Here is a 14,332-nt window from a genome sequence, read left to right on the forward strand (position 1 = left end):
GAATTTGATGCTAATTAAATGGCAATCGTTCAGTCCTTTAGGTAAGGGTACTTTCTGCTCGTAAAGAAAGACTGAATGCAAAGACGCAGACACATTTTAGATGTATTTTAAAGAAATTGGAGTATTTGAAATACAGCAAACCATTGGACAGGACTATCACACTGTTTTTATCAAGTGACTTATTGTGACTTGTTGGAAGACAGCAGTTTCATTGTAGAGGTCCACTAACTCTCTTATCATTTAACTGACATGCGGTGTATTATTTACCCAGAACCAGTCCCGGTGTTCTTTTCAGCCGCAGCACTAGATGTTCTCTTCAGGTGATTTTCCTTAACTGTGTCATTGTCCGATTTTATACCCACTGAACATCATGCTATTGATATCTTGATTACCACATAGACTGCAAACCTTTTTCTGTGTCTGGATGGCGTTAGTGCTGTGTTTTAGTTTTTCTGTGAAGAATTATGTGTTGCTCTGTTCTGTTTTCCTCTAGATTACTGCTGAACATGTGCCTGTACATACCCTGCCAAAGTATATGTGTGTGTAATTGTGTGGAAGTAAGCAGCTCTCTGCTCTTGGATGACTTTATTTGTGTGAGTGTTTTGATAGGCTCTCTGAGTGTGCTGCAAAAACCTGTATTACTGTCTGAATAAAAAAAAAGTGCCTGCGTAATTTCTACTTTTAAAAGTAATTAAACTGTTTTAATCCTGATTCCACTCAGTTCATCACAACTGGTGTTAACTGATACTTTTTTAATTTTGTGTTATTTATTATGTGGTACAAAAAGAAGAATAAACTCTTTTTTTTAACTCAAACAAGTCTTTTTGAGAATTACTGAACATGAAGTTAAAAAGCAATTTTGCAGTGGTTTGAATAAAGCCTGTACTGTCATCTCCTGGCCAGTTCTTGTCATAGCATGGTAAGTTGCACCTGTCCTGCAATTCTGCCTTTGCTTCCGTTGCTTAGATGCCATGGCAACATTGAAGTGGCTCCGTATACTCCAGTGCATTCCCTGCGATTTCCCACAATTTGCTGTAGAAAATGAGAGAAACAAAATCGGGTCAAAAATGGTTCTTCCACTTTGTCTTTATAGTATGTGGAGCAAAATGTTTTTTCGCAATACAGTGTATTTTTTTCGGCTTGACCTCAGCTGTAAAATGTGTAATGGATGTTCATATACAGGTGCATCTCAATAAATTAGAATATCATCAAAAAGTTGATTTATTTCAGTAATTCTATTCAAAAAGTGAAACTCATTTTTTTATATAGATTCATTACACACAGACTGATATATTTCAAGTGATTATTTCTTTTAAAGGCACCCAGTGCAACTTTCGAGGCTTAAAAATAAACATTCAATTTCTAGTCTTTTTTACACGTAGTAAGTTTCAATAACTCCATACCATTACATACCGACATTCAAGCAGCAAAGATGAGACGTCGTTGTGTGGTGAGAACTGATAGAAAATCGATAACAACAACAATCGCCGCCATTTTCTTTATTTTTTGTAACCTACAATAAATAAAGCAGGCTTCCAGTCAATGGAAAAATGGCTTCTCCCCACCGGCGATTGTTGTTGTTTACGATTTTCTATCAGTTCTCACCACACAACGACGTCTCATCTTTGCTCCTTGAATGTCGATATGTAATGGTATGGAGTTATTGAAACTTACTACGTGTAAAAAAGACTAGAAATTGAATGTTTATTTTTCATTGAATGTTTACATAAAGTTGCACTGGGTGCCTTTAAATTTGATGATTATAACCGACAGCTAATGAAAACCCCAAATTCAGTATCTCAGAAAATTAGAATATTACTGAAGACCAATAGAAAAAAGGATTTTTAACACAGAAATGTTGGACTAGTGAAAAGTATGAACATGTAGGCTACAGCACTCAATACTTGGTCTGGGCTCCCTTTGCATGAATTACTGCAGCAATGCGGCGTCGCATGAAGGCAATCAGTCTGTGGCACTACTGAGGTGTTATGGAAGACCAGGTTGCTCTGATAGTGGCCTTCAGCTCTTCTGCGTTGTTGGGTCTATTGTCTCGCATCTTCCTTTTCACAATACCCTATAGAATCTATGGGTTTTAGGTCAAGCGAGTTTGCTGGCTGTAATGTTTATGAGATACAACATGATGACATAAGTGACGTATGGCATGAGCCCCTACAGGCATGCGCAGGTTAAGTGTTCATGCAGAGCAGAGCCTGCGAGTACGTGTACAGTACAGTTATACAATTGCCTTCATATCAGTAAATCATCTTTCTTGAACACTCCGTCTGGTTATTAACAACACACATAACTAGAACATCACATTGGCGACGAGGACAAAACCGAAGAAGTCGACTGCACTAAAAAAAAAAAGGAAGAAAGAAATACGTGAAGGACGGTTAACGGTTAAGGTGAAGACACGTGAGGATAAGTGTCAGCTAGCTAGACGTGCAAGCCAACCTAGCCTAAGGTATTGGAGTGGCTAATAAAACATTCTAGAAGGAAAAAAATGGCACTCGTAAACACAGTCGCACTGCCAGCCTTTGATGTCGAGAGCGAACCAAGTTCCGTGGGACCACGTTGGACTAAATGGCTGCAAAGGTTTGACAACTACATTACTGCAATGAACTTTAATGGAGATGCTAGACAGAAAGCGTTGCTACTGCACTTAGCAGGCGAGCGCGTACATGATATCTATGACACGTTAGCTGCTAGTCAGGACAAGTTTGCAGACGTTAAGCGGAAGCTAAGCACGTACTTTGAACCGAAAAAGAATGTGCAATATCAAGTATACATGTTTAGAAAAGCAGTACAGCAGCCTAATGAAAATTTAGACACATATTGCACGGGACTACGCATCCTAGCAAAGAACTGTGAGTTTGCAGACATCGACAGTGAAATTAAGGCACAGTTGATTCAGTGTTGCAGTTCAACCAGACTGCGCAGGAGAGCGCTTAGAGAGCCAGGAACAAGCCTAAATGACCTGTTAGAGTACGGGAGATCGATGGAACTTTCCGAGCAGCAAGCAGCAGGCATGGAAGAGAGCGCTGTGTCAGTGAACGCAGTGCACCAGAAGGGGAGAGCAGCCACCAGCCGACGCGCCGGGACAGCCAAGCCCAACATCCAGTGCCGAAATTGCGGAGGGAAATACCCACACGACGGTGAATGCCCCGCTAAAGGAAAGGACTGCAAAGCATGCGGCAAGCTGAACCACTTCGCGAAGCAGTGCAGGTCTAAACAAAGCTCAGGTAAAGACTTTGATTCAAAACGTCGAGACTGCAGAGATAACGGTGGACGTCAGAGAACGCACAAGAAGGTGTACAACATTACCAGCACCAACACAGATAACGTGCAAGACTCCTCCAGCAGCGATGAAGCCTACGTGTTCGCTGCCAGCAGCAACGACAACGCTAAACAGCCACAGACGCACATCAAACTCAATGGGGTAAGAATATCTGCACTGATTGACTCAGGAGCTGCAGTTAACATTATAAGTGAAACTGTTCTCAGTACCCTGAGACCAAGCCCACAGCTCACATCAGCTAACATTAAGATTTTTCCGTATGGCAGCACCAAGCCACTGCCCATAGCTGGTGCGTTCACATGTAGCACAGAGACTGAGCACAAAAAGACTGTTGCCAAATTCTATGTGATGGAGGGTGATAGCTGCACCTTGCTAGGCTACAACACTGCTAAAGAGCTGGGCCTCATCAAAGTCGTAAACTCTGTGTCTTCTCCAACTAGCGGCACAGTAGCAGATGAGTTAGTAGAGACTTACCCTGGGTTGTTCCAAGGCATTGGAAAATTGAAAGACTTTCAAGTGAAACTCCACATAAATAAAGACATTCAACCAACATGTCAGCCACACAGGAGAGTTCCCTTTCACGTCAGGCAAAAGGTCGAAGAGGAGCTGACAAAGCTTGAGGAAGAGGACATCATTGAGATGGTCACAGGCCCTACACCATGGGTTTCCCCGATCGTCACACCACCCAAGCCAAAGGACCCGGACAAGGTGAGAGTCTGCGTTGACATGAGACAGGCAAACATCGCCATCCAACGTGAAAGACACATCACCCCCACCATGGATGATGTAATCCATGAGTTGAATGGAGCTACGGTCTTCTCCAAGCTTGACCTGACAGCCGGGTACCATCAGCTCGAGCTCCACCCGGACAGCAGGTACATCACCACATTCACCACACACCTTGGTTTGAGACGCTACAAGCGCCTGAACTTTGGCATATCTTCAGCAGCTGAGGTGTTCCAAAATGCCATCTGCCAAACACTGCAAGGCATTAAAGGTGTGAAAAATCTTAGTGATGACATCATCATATATGGAAGAACACAAATAGAGCATGATGACAGTCTCAAAGCTGTGTTTAAAAGATTAAAGGAAAGAGGGCTTACACTTAACAAGAAGAAGTGTGAGTTTAACAAATCCAAGCTGGAATTCTTTGGATTCATCTTCTCAGCTGGAGGCATCTCAGCTGACCCCAAAAAGGTTACTGCCATACAAGAAGCCGGTGACCCACAAGACCCATCAGAAGTCCGAAGCTTGCTCGGCATGGCAAACTACTGCTCTCGTTTTATTAAAGACTTTGCTTCCATTTCAGCACCACTGCGTGAACTGACCAGAAAAGACACACCGTGGCACTGGGGTCCAGAGCATGCCGGAGCTCTACAGACGATCAAGGACAGCCTGACCAGTAACACGGTGATGTCATACTTTGATCCAGGTAAAGACACAGAGTTTGTGGTAGACGCCAGCCCAGTTGGCCTCGGCGCCATTCTTTACCAAAAGAATAAATCAGGTGAGAGGCGTACCATAGCATACGCCAGCCGTGCTCTCAGTGATGTAGAGAGACGCTATTCACAGACTGAAAGAGAGGCGTTGGCCATCGTGTGGGGTTGTGAACACTTCCACTTGTATCTGTACGGCAACCCATTCACTCTTGTCACAGACCATAAAGCTCTGGAGACCATATGGAACAGCCCCTGTTCAAAACCACCAGCCAGGATCGAGAGATGGGGACTGAGGCTACAGCCCTACGACCTCAGAGTGGAATACAGGAAAGGCAAAGAAAACCCTGCCGACTACATATCCCGTCACCCCATCCAGCTGCGGGCAGGCGAGAACACAAGAGCAGGGAAGGTAGCAGAGGAGTATGTCAACTTCCTGGCACATCATGCCACACCCAAAGCCATGACTCTCATGGAGATTAAAGAGGAAACACGCAAGGATCCGATCCTGCAGCAGGTCTGTGCCCACATCAGAAACAACACATGGCACACAAAACATGATGAGACATTAAAAAAGTTCAGACAAATCAGTGGAGAGCTTACCGTGTCTCATTCCGATGACATCATACTTCGAGGCACAAAGATCGTCATACCTGCATCCCTCGAACAGAGAGTACTCCAGCTAGCCCATGAAGGACATCAGGGTATTGTAAAGACCAAGACACTACTCAGATCAAAGGTATGGTTTCCTAACATTGACCAGAAAGCAGAATCCATTGTTAAGAACTGTTTAGCCTGTCAAGCCAACACACCTGTCACACAGTCAGAACCCCTAAGAATGTCTGAGCTGCCAGAAGCCCCCTGGCATAATATATGTGCTGATTTCTATGGCCCACTTCAGACTGGCGAATACCTATTGGTCATCGTAGATGAGTATACTCGCTACCCAGTTGTTGAGATAGTCAGATCTGTCTCAGCCAACACAGTCATCCCTGTCCTGGACAAAGTGTTTTCCATGTTTGGCATTCCCAGAGTTCTGAAAACAGACAATGGCCCCCCTTTTAACAGCGAACAGTTTTCCAAGTTTGCTGTACATCTAGGTTTCCACCATCGGAAAATAACACCTCTCTGGCCCCAAGCAAACGCTACAGCAGAACGCTTCATGCGCACACTTGGAAAAGCATTACGTGTGGCAGAGACTCAGAGCATCCCGTGGAAACAGAGACTCAACACGTTCCTCCGTGAGTACCGCTCCACACCACACAGCACTACAGAAGCATCACCAGCAGAGCTGATGTTTCAGCGCAAGATACACACCAAAATCCCGCTGCTCACCATAGCCAGCGACAACAGCACTGATCACATCATCAGAGAGCGTGATAAAGCGGCGAAAGCAAAGATGAAGTCCAACTCCGACTCACACCGCCACGCCAAGCTGAGCACACTGACCCCTGGAGACACAGTACTTTGCCAACAGCCCAAGCGCAACAAGCTCACACCTCCATACAACAGTGAGCCATACACAGTGTCAGAGGTCAAGGGCTCCATGGTCACAGCGACTAAAGGTGGAAATTCCATAACAAGGAATTCTTCTTTTTTCAAAAAGATTTATGCTGAAACCCAAGACGCTCAAACAGATCCAGATGGTGACGGTAGTGACACTGTCAATGACAATGTTGTGATGGCAACACCAAGGTATCCATCCAGGATTAACCGCCAGCCGCCATTGCACCTCAAAGACTATAAGTGACTTTGAATCACAGGTTGAATGTGAAAAGAAAAGAGAAAAATGTTGATGTTTACACTTGATAATACACACAATAAGTGAATGAGTTCTTTCAATGTCAATGTTTATTCAATGTTTATTCTGTTGAAAAGAAAAGGAAAAAAAAGAAGTGATGTAATGTTTATGAGATACAACATGATGACATAAGTGACGTATGGCATGAGCCCCTACAGGCATGCGCAGGTTAAGTGTTCATGCAGAGCAGAGCCCGCGAGTACGTGTACAGTACAGTTATACAATTGCCTTCATATCAGTAAATCATCTTTCTTGAACACTCCGTCTGGTTATTAACAACACACATAACTAGAACATCACACTGGCCAATCAAGCACATGGATACCATGGTCCTTAAACCAGGTACTGGGACCTTTGGAAGTGGGTGCAGGCGCCAAGTCCTGATGGAAAATGAAATCCGCATCTCCATAGGATGGTCAGCAGAGGGAAGCATGAAGTGCTCTAAAACAGACAGCTGTGCTGACCTTGGACCTGAGAAAACACAATGGACTAACACCAGCAAATGACATGGCACCCCAAACCATCATTCACTGTGGAAACTTTACACTGGACCTCAAGCAACTTGGATCCTGTGCCTCTCCTCTCTTCCTCCAGACTCTGATTTCCAAATGAAATGCAAAATTTACTTTCATCTGAAAAGAGAACTTTGGACCACTGACCAACTGTGCAGTCCTTTTTGTCCATAGCCCAGGTGAGACGCCTCTGACGTCTCCGGTTCGAGAGTGGCTTGACACAGGAATGCGACAGTTGAAGCCCATGTCCTGGATACGTCTGTGTGTGTAGGCTCTTGAAGCACTGACTCCAGCTGCAGTCCACTCCTTGTGAATCTCCCTTGAATGGGCTTTGTTTCACAATCCTCTCAAGGCTGCGGTTATCCCTGTTGCTTGTGCACCTTTTCTACCACATTTTTTCCTTCCATTCAACTTCCCATTAATGTGCTTGGATACAGCACTCTGTGAACAGCCAGCTTCTTTAGCAATGACCTTTTGTGTCTTACCCTCCTTGTGCAGGGTGTCAATGATCGTCTTCTGGACAACTGTCAAGTCAGCAGTCTTCCCCATGATTGTGTAGCCTACTTAACTAGACTGAGAGACCATTTAAAGGCTCAGGAAGCCTTTCTGAGATATTGAATTTGGGGTTTTCATTAGCTGTCGGTTATAATCATCAAATTTAAAAGAAATAATCACTTGAAATATATCAGTCTGTGTGTAATGAATCTATATAAAAAAATGAGTTTCACTTTTTAAATAGAATTACTGAAATAAATCAACTTTTTGATGATATTCTAATTTATTGAGATGCACCTGTATATTTTTGGGTGATTTGGTGTATGATTTTAAAAATGGCTTTAAAAACATTTCTCAATCTTCTGGGGCTGTTGTTCATTAAGTTTCATTATTGTCAGTTTTGTTCCTCAGCTTCCTCAAATGATGGAAACTGAAGTTGCACTATGACCTAACCAAACCAATTTCAATGATGTCATTGGATCACAGCAGATGACAACAGCGAGACCCGTGTGGGCTCCATGGCTGAGGGGATGTGGTGGAAAAATATATCAAAACCACCCTCTGTCTTTCTTCCCCTCTCTCCCTCTCCCTTTCTTCCTCTCTCTCCCTCTGTCTTTCCCCCTTTCTCTATCTGTCTTTCTTCCTCTCTCTCTCTCTCCCTGTGTCTTTCTTCCTCTGTCTTTTTTCCTGTCTCTCCTTCTGTCTTTCTCTCTTGCGCTCACACTTTCTCGCTCTCTCTATCTCCACCCTCTCTGTCTTTCTCCCTCTCTCCACCCCCTCTCTGTCTTTCTCCCCTCTCTCTCTACCTCTCTTTTTCTCTCTCACTTTCTCGCTCTCCCTCCCTCCACCCTCTCTTTCTCTCGCTCTCTCTTTCTTTCTCACTCACTCTCACTCTCTCTCTCCATGGCCATCTGGAATAGCATGCCTTATGTGAGGAGGTTGCTTGCTCCCTCTCTCTCTACCTCTCTTTTTCTCTCGCTCTCACACTTTCTCGCTCTCCCTCCCTCCACCCTCTCTTTCTCTCGCTCTCTCTTTCTTTCTCTCTCACTCTCTCCATGGCCATCTGGAATAGCATGCCTTATGTGAGAAGGTTGCTTGCTCTGAGGCAATGAAATTAAGCGCAGCTTTTCAGGGCTGCATGAGACTGAACAGCATCCACGCCCTCATGAACCCTCCAGAAGCCCAGGTCTGAAGCCACTACGTCAGTGACTAACTCAGTGAGAAAGCGCCGCTGAATCCAACCATGCCCTTTCTCAAGCATTTAGCATCAGTAATAATTTCCTTGTCAGTCATTCTCATTTGTATTGTAATTTATAAGAACCCTTACTAATGAATCTTGAGTCATTGTTGGCGTTATAATGGCAAGCAAAGTTCTCATTTCAACACTGCCAACACAAACACTCACACTTCAGGGTGTGAAATGGCAGGGTGAAGCCAGCCCTGTGTCCATACACGGGGTGAACGGTCAACATTACATGTGCCTTGGTGAGAGGACAACAAAGAGGTATCCCCGTGCAATGCGACTTGGCTGAGCTCACTTCATAGAATGCATATACCCACTTAGCATTGCTCATTCCCCTTGCTGTTGGGTGAGCGATACAGTCGCTTACAAGAACATTAAAACCCCCTGAAAGTCACCACCATTTCCTGGTTTACAAAAAATACTCGTACATATTTTCCCAATCAGTATTTCCATTGTGTATATTTCAGAAGGATACATAAGTTGTTTGTTGACAACAATAGTAAGTAAAGTAAAAACTAAAATATTCTGTTTGCATAAGCATTCAAGCCCTTTACATTACTACTAGGGGTATTAACCATCCCTTTGCTGGCTTATATTATATCTAATAGCTTTATGTCTTCTGAGGTGACACTGTTCCACATTGTTGTTTTCTCTGTTCTTTATTTCTTCTCGTTAGCCATGTTGTGTTGTGCAGGGGTGGGCTACAGACAGGGCATGGTACATGTAACATTTATATATTAAGTATCTCATTTTATTCATTTTGTTATCTTATTATGTATTTATCCAAGTATTTAACCATTCATTTATTTATTTAGTTTTGGCCCCGATAATCCTCCATACTCTATAGGTGGTGACGGTGCCACCCTATAAATGGCTGCGAGACGGGCATGACGAGGAGAAGGCGGGACGCAAAATACCGTCATTGACCGCAAAGCTGAGGCCTTAAACCATGCTGGCATTTGGGCCTGTGCATGCAGTCATTTGGACTTTAAACTTTGACTACAATTGACCCTTCCGCAAACTCCGCCCCGCTTAGCAACGTTTGGTATATCAGTCAAGCATTCACGTTTCCCAGGTTCTCAGCATTGGTATGAATGGGGTGGCAACATGTTTTCAACCGTGTCAATTTCAGCTCTACCCAAAGAAATCATAAGCATTTTTTGGAAAAACAGCAAGATCTCAGATCGAAGCAGGCAAAAGGGTCTGCAATATGCTTATATAGGCTACAACCACAACATTACATGCCGTGTTTGTAGACAGACAAATGCTAAGGCTAACAGGTTCATTCCAGCTATGTTTATTTGTTCTATTATCTACACAGTCACCGCTACGCAAACATGTAAGGTGGTAAAACTGAATCGTATTTTAAGCAAGGGTTTTCTCACGTTTTCGATGCAGTGGGCAGATTTTAGCGACATAGCTTCTTGGAACAAAGTAGGTGCTTCTGTTTACGTTGCTGACATTCAGCTGATGGGGGGTGGGGGTCGTCTACATTGTTTGATCCACAGCAGGCATTTCTCTCTCTGGGTCTTGGGTTTCGGGAAGGGATAAAATGTTACCCCTCCCTCCAGCCTTTTTGGATATCGACTGCCAGAATTACACACTCCATAAGCACAACGTTTCATTTTCTCTTCTCGAGCAGACGTCTCTCTCATTGACTTCCATTCATCAAAATGGCTCGCTTGACTGAGGTCCCGAGCTTAGTAACTGTTGCTATGCTATGATTGATCAGTTACCGTTTTGGGGAGTGGTCGCGGAAGGGTCAATTGCTTCCTTATTGTTCAGAAGATTCACCCTTTCCCTGTTCCCTCACACTCACGGCCATGCCCCTTTTCCCAGCCTGTTCATTTCTCCACCTGGTTTCACTCACCCCCAATCAGCCTGATCACCTGCCACCCTGCCACCACCTTTTATAAACTACACCTGTGCTCATGGACTTCCAAAGCTGTTTCCATATGCTCCTTCCGTGTGCGTTGTTTGACCCATGTAAGTAGCTTAATTTGTTGCCCTGATTATCCTCAGTTTGTTTAGTGCTGTGTTGCCTGTGTAGGCCGATACCTTGTTTGTAGTTTTGATGTGGCACATTGTTTGTTCTATGTATTTGGTACTGATTTGTACATTTCTCCTCCCCCTAGAAACCACACACCCTCCTACCTTCCCTCCCCGTACACACCTTCCCACCTACCTGCCACACACACCCTCCTACCTTCCCTCCCCGCACACACCTTCTCACCTTCCCACCTACCTGCCTTACACACACACACACACCTTCCTTCCTGACATACAACTTCAGTCCTGACCACACACATCATCCTTCCACACACCTTCCCTCCACACACCTTCCTTCACCTGCCTCCCACACACACCTACCCATCCTACAGTCCTAAATAAAACCCTGAATTGTAACACCTTGACTGGACTGTGTGTCTCATCCACCACCCCCATCGGTCTCAAGCCAGCCAACCTGCCTCTCCTCCTTCACCTCCTTTTCATTTATTTTTTGTAAACAAAAATTCTGCAATAAAACCATTGGCAAATCATTAAGGATACTATAGGAATAGGACCCGTGGGTTTAAAGAAAGAAACCCAAAAACTGTTTTTGCCACTACATGTACTAATCTATTATCTGTCTAAATACCTCATAAGGACCGATAATTTAATAATGTATATACTAATCTGGAATCACTCTAAATACCTCACAAACAGGCTATTTTCAATTTATATATTCTTCCAATGCAACTGTATTTCACACAGCAAACAAACTGATAGAAATAGGGCCCTTACCACACCACGCTTCATTGTAACAGTAGTCAGCGGATGATACCAAAAGATGGGAGAGATGCAATGATTAAACGTTTACATTTTACAAATTGTGGCAAGTTGTCAGAGAATCATCATATATAATTATAAGCAAGCTATTAAAATGACTAGTGCTGTCAAAATTCCACTTTCAAACTCCTCTTCTCCACATTACATTCAATCGATAATCAAAGCAAATTGTGCGATTAATTCGATAATATTAGTGTAATCGATTGACAGCACTAAAAATGACATTTATTCCTGTTACATAATATTAAAATTGACCTACCATGAGGTGGTACTGTTGTTAACACCAGTGACAAAAGTATCGTTGACACGGCCAGTCTACTCCCAGCTGTATTATCCATCATGTCCGCCCACACTGAAGTTATCAACCATCCAGTTATGGGAATACCAAAAGGGGTCCTATAACATCAAATTGAGCAAGGCTGAGTGTCACTTAAGTTTGAAAGCTAGATAAAGTGTTTGAATAGGCAAGTTAAGATATCTCTCTCTTTAAGGAATGTTCCAGATTTAACTACCCTGGCTCAAGCTAATCTCAATGTAGGTGTTCTGCTTCAAACTAGCCTCAAAGTCTTTCTAAGATCTGTGGCTGGGTTATGTATTACTACTCCTCTACTGTCTTTCATACATCTACATGCAACTTTTATACTACTTTTGATTTAGATATTGCTTTTGCAGGGCTCTCAAGTTTTGAAGCCAGTCAAGAGTGACATATCCCCAACCACGCCCCGCCCCGCCCCCATTCCACTCGCCCCGCCCCTGCCGTATGCCCACAGACCCCAGTAACAGTAAAAGTACATTACTGAGCAGTATTTTGTCCATTACATGGATGAATGTCTTATATATGCCATAGTCATAGAATTGGATGTATTAATTGGGAAAAATGGTATTCTTGAACATTTTAGTCAACCTTATGCATTTAAATGTACCTTCACCTCTTGTACACTCATCTCTGCAGTCAATGGCAAGTAAAAGTTTTTGACTGTGCTGGTTGACTTCAGTGCCTGCTGTTTGGCCTGATGCCCCTTACTGCCTATGTGCCTTGTCACATCCTGCACACCTTAATGGGCACAGGAGTTCTCTTGGCTGCAGATAGAGCACCAGTATACTACTATTGTTTTTTATCTGACATCATTGAAAGACATATGCAATAATTAATGCATCCATGGCCAGGATATTTATAACAAGATATGCCTAATGAGTTCACGTGAAGAAGCCCCGGAATCTGAATATAATGTTCACGCAAACACATTTACAAAACATAATGCCGATAACATCATTGAATATTAAGGTCTGCCTAATAGTCGTTCGAATTATAGGCTATATATTTTTAATAGGCCTAATTAAATGTATTATAGCCTATTAACGAAGTTCGGAGTCAAAGCTATAGTGAAAGGGCAGGCTGTAGCCTAAAACTGTGTTGGCTACAAACACTTATTAAAAACTGGTGCTAATTATCTGGGAAAAGTTCTCTAACTGCTGTCAAGTTGTCATTGCTTGTATCAAACCATTGTGAATTTGTCGTAACATTAAAACCGGAGACAACTTAAGTGTGGAAGACTGATGTTCAGGTCTCCAGTGGTCTCCTCAGGTGAACGAAACTTTCAGAAGATCAGTAGCGCGCAATGCCAGGATGCTTTATTTTCATTGGTTGCTGGATTAAATCTTACCCAGATACAATAGATAAGTTTTTTCTGATTGGCTATTGTGTAGCCCATTTATTTTTTTGGATTGGCTGATAAGTGGCACCTCACGTCAGAACTCCAGGGGATTCGGGGAGACGTGCTTGATTCCTCCATGGTGAGAGCAGCGCGGCCAGGTCATGTTTGCGCGCTGCGGCACATTAGCCTAGAGGTTTTTTTTTCAGCGTGAGAAATACGATGTGTGGCGGGAGTGCGTGATTAAAGACCGAAATGAGTGACTGTCACGCTCAATGCGTGACACTTGAGAGCCCTGCTTTTGATTGATGTTTTTTCCAATTTATGTGCATTTATGCACCCCTTCCTGTACTGCATGCCATGGATTTCAGTTTCAAGTAAAGCTGTAACAACAGTTAGACAAGAGCCGCCTGCCTGAACCTAGCACCCAGATAGCCGGCATGTTAGTGCACCGGTGGTTGGCAGTGGCATCCAGATAGCCGGCATAGTGCACCGGTGGTTGGCACCACTGGTGGAGTGCCACTTCTTGTCCAATCTCAGACTACCATAATTATCATCATTAAGTTGAACTGAGCATGGATATTAAGCAAAAAATATAAATAAAATGAATATGATGAATTATGAGCTAATACAACCACTGAATCTTTTGGTTAAACGTCATTGATGACGTCGACGCTGAAAATGCGTCGACATCAATATTTTAAATCGACGCATATTTTCCATTTCTAAAACACTTAATAGGTCGGTTTACGATGTATACTCAGTGTTACTCAGGTAATGTTAGCAAAGTTACCCGTAAACAAAGGTGGTAATAGGCTATCAGTTTGATTACAGAAAAAAATTGAGAGACGAGGGACAGGGCACAACTGAAAGCCTGTCGGAAAAACCTCAAGGCTAAAGCCAAAAAAGATGCGGCGGTCAATTTCAAACCGGCGGCGGACCACCACCAATGTCAAAGAAGATCATTAATATAACAGCAGATTTCCCCCCTCCCCTATGGCAAGCCATTTTAACATTTAATAGCCAGGCAGGATATGTGTTGCAGATATCTGTAATTCGATTTTGC

This window comes from Sprattus sprattus, assembly GCF_963457725.1.
Source record: "Sprattus sprattus genome assembly, chromosome: 12".
NCBI lineage: Eukaryota > Metazoa > Chordata > Actinopteri > Clupeiformes > Clupeidae > Sprattus > Sprattus sprattus.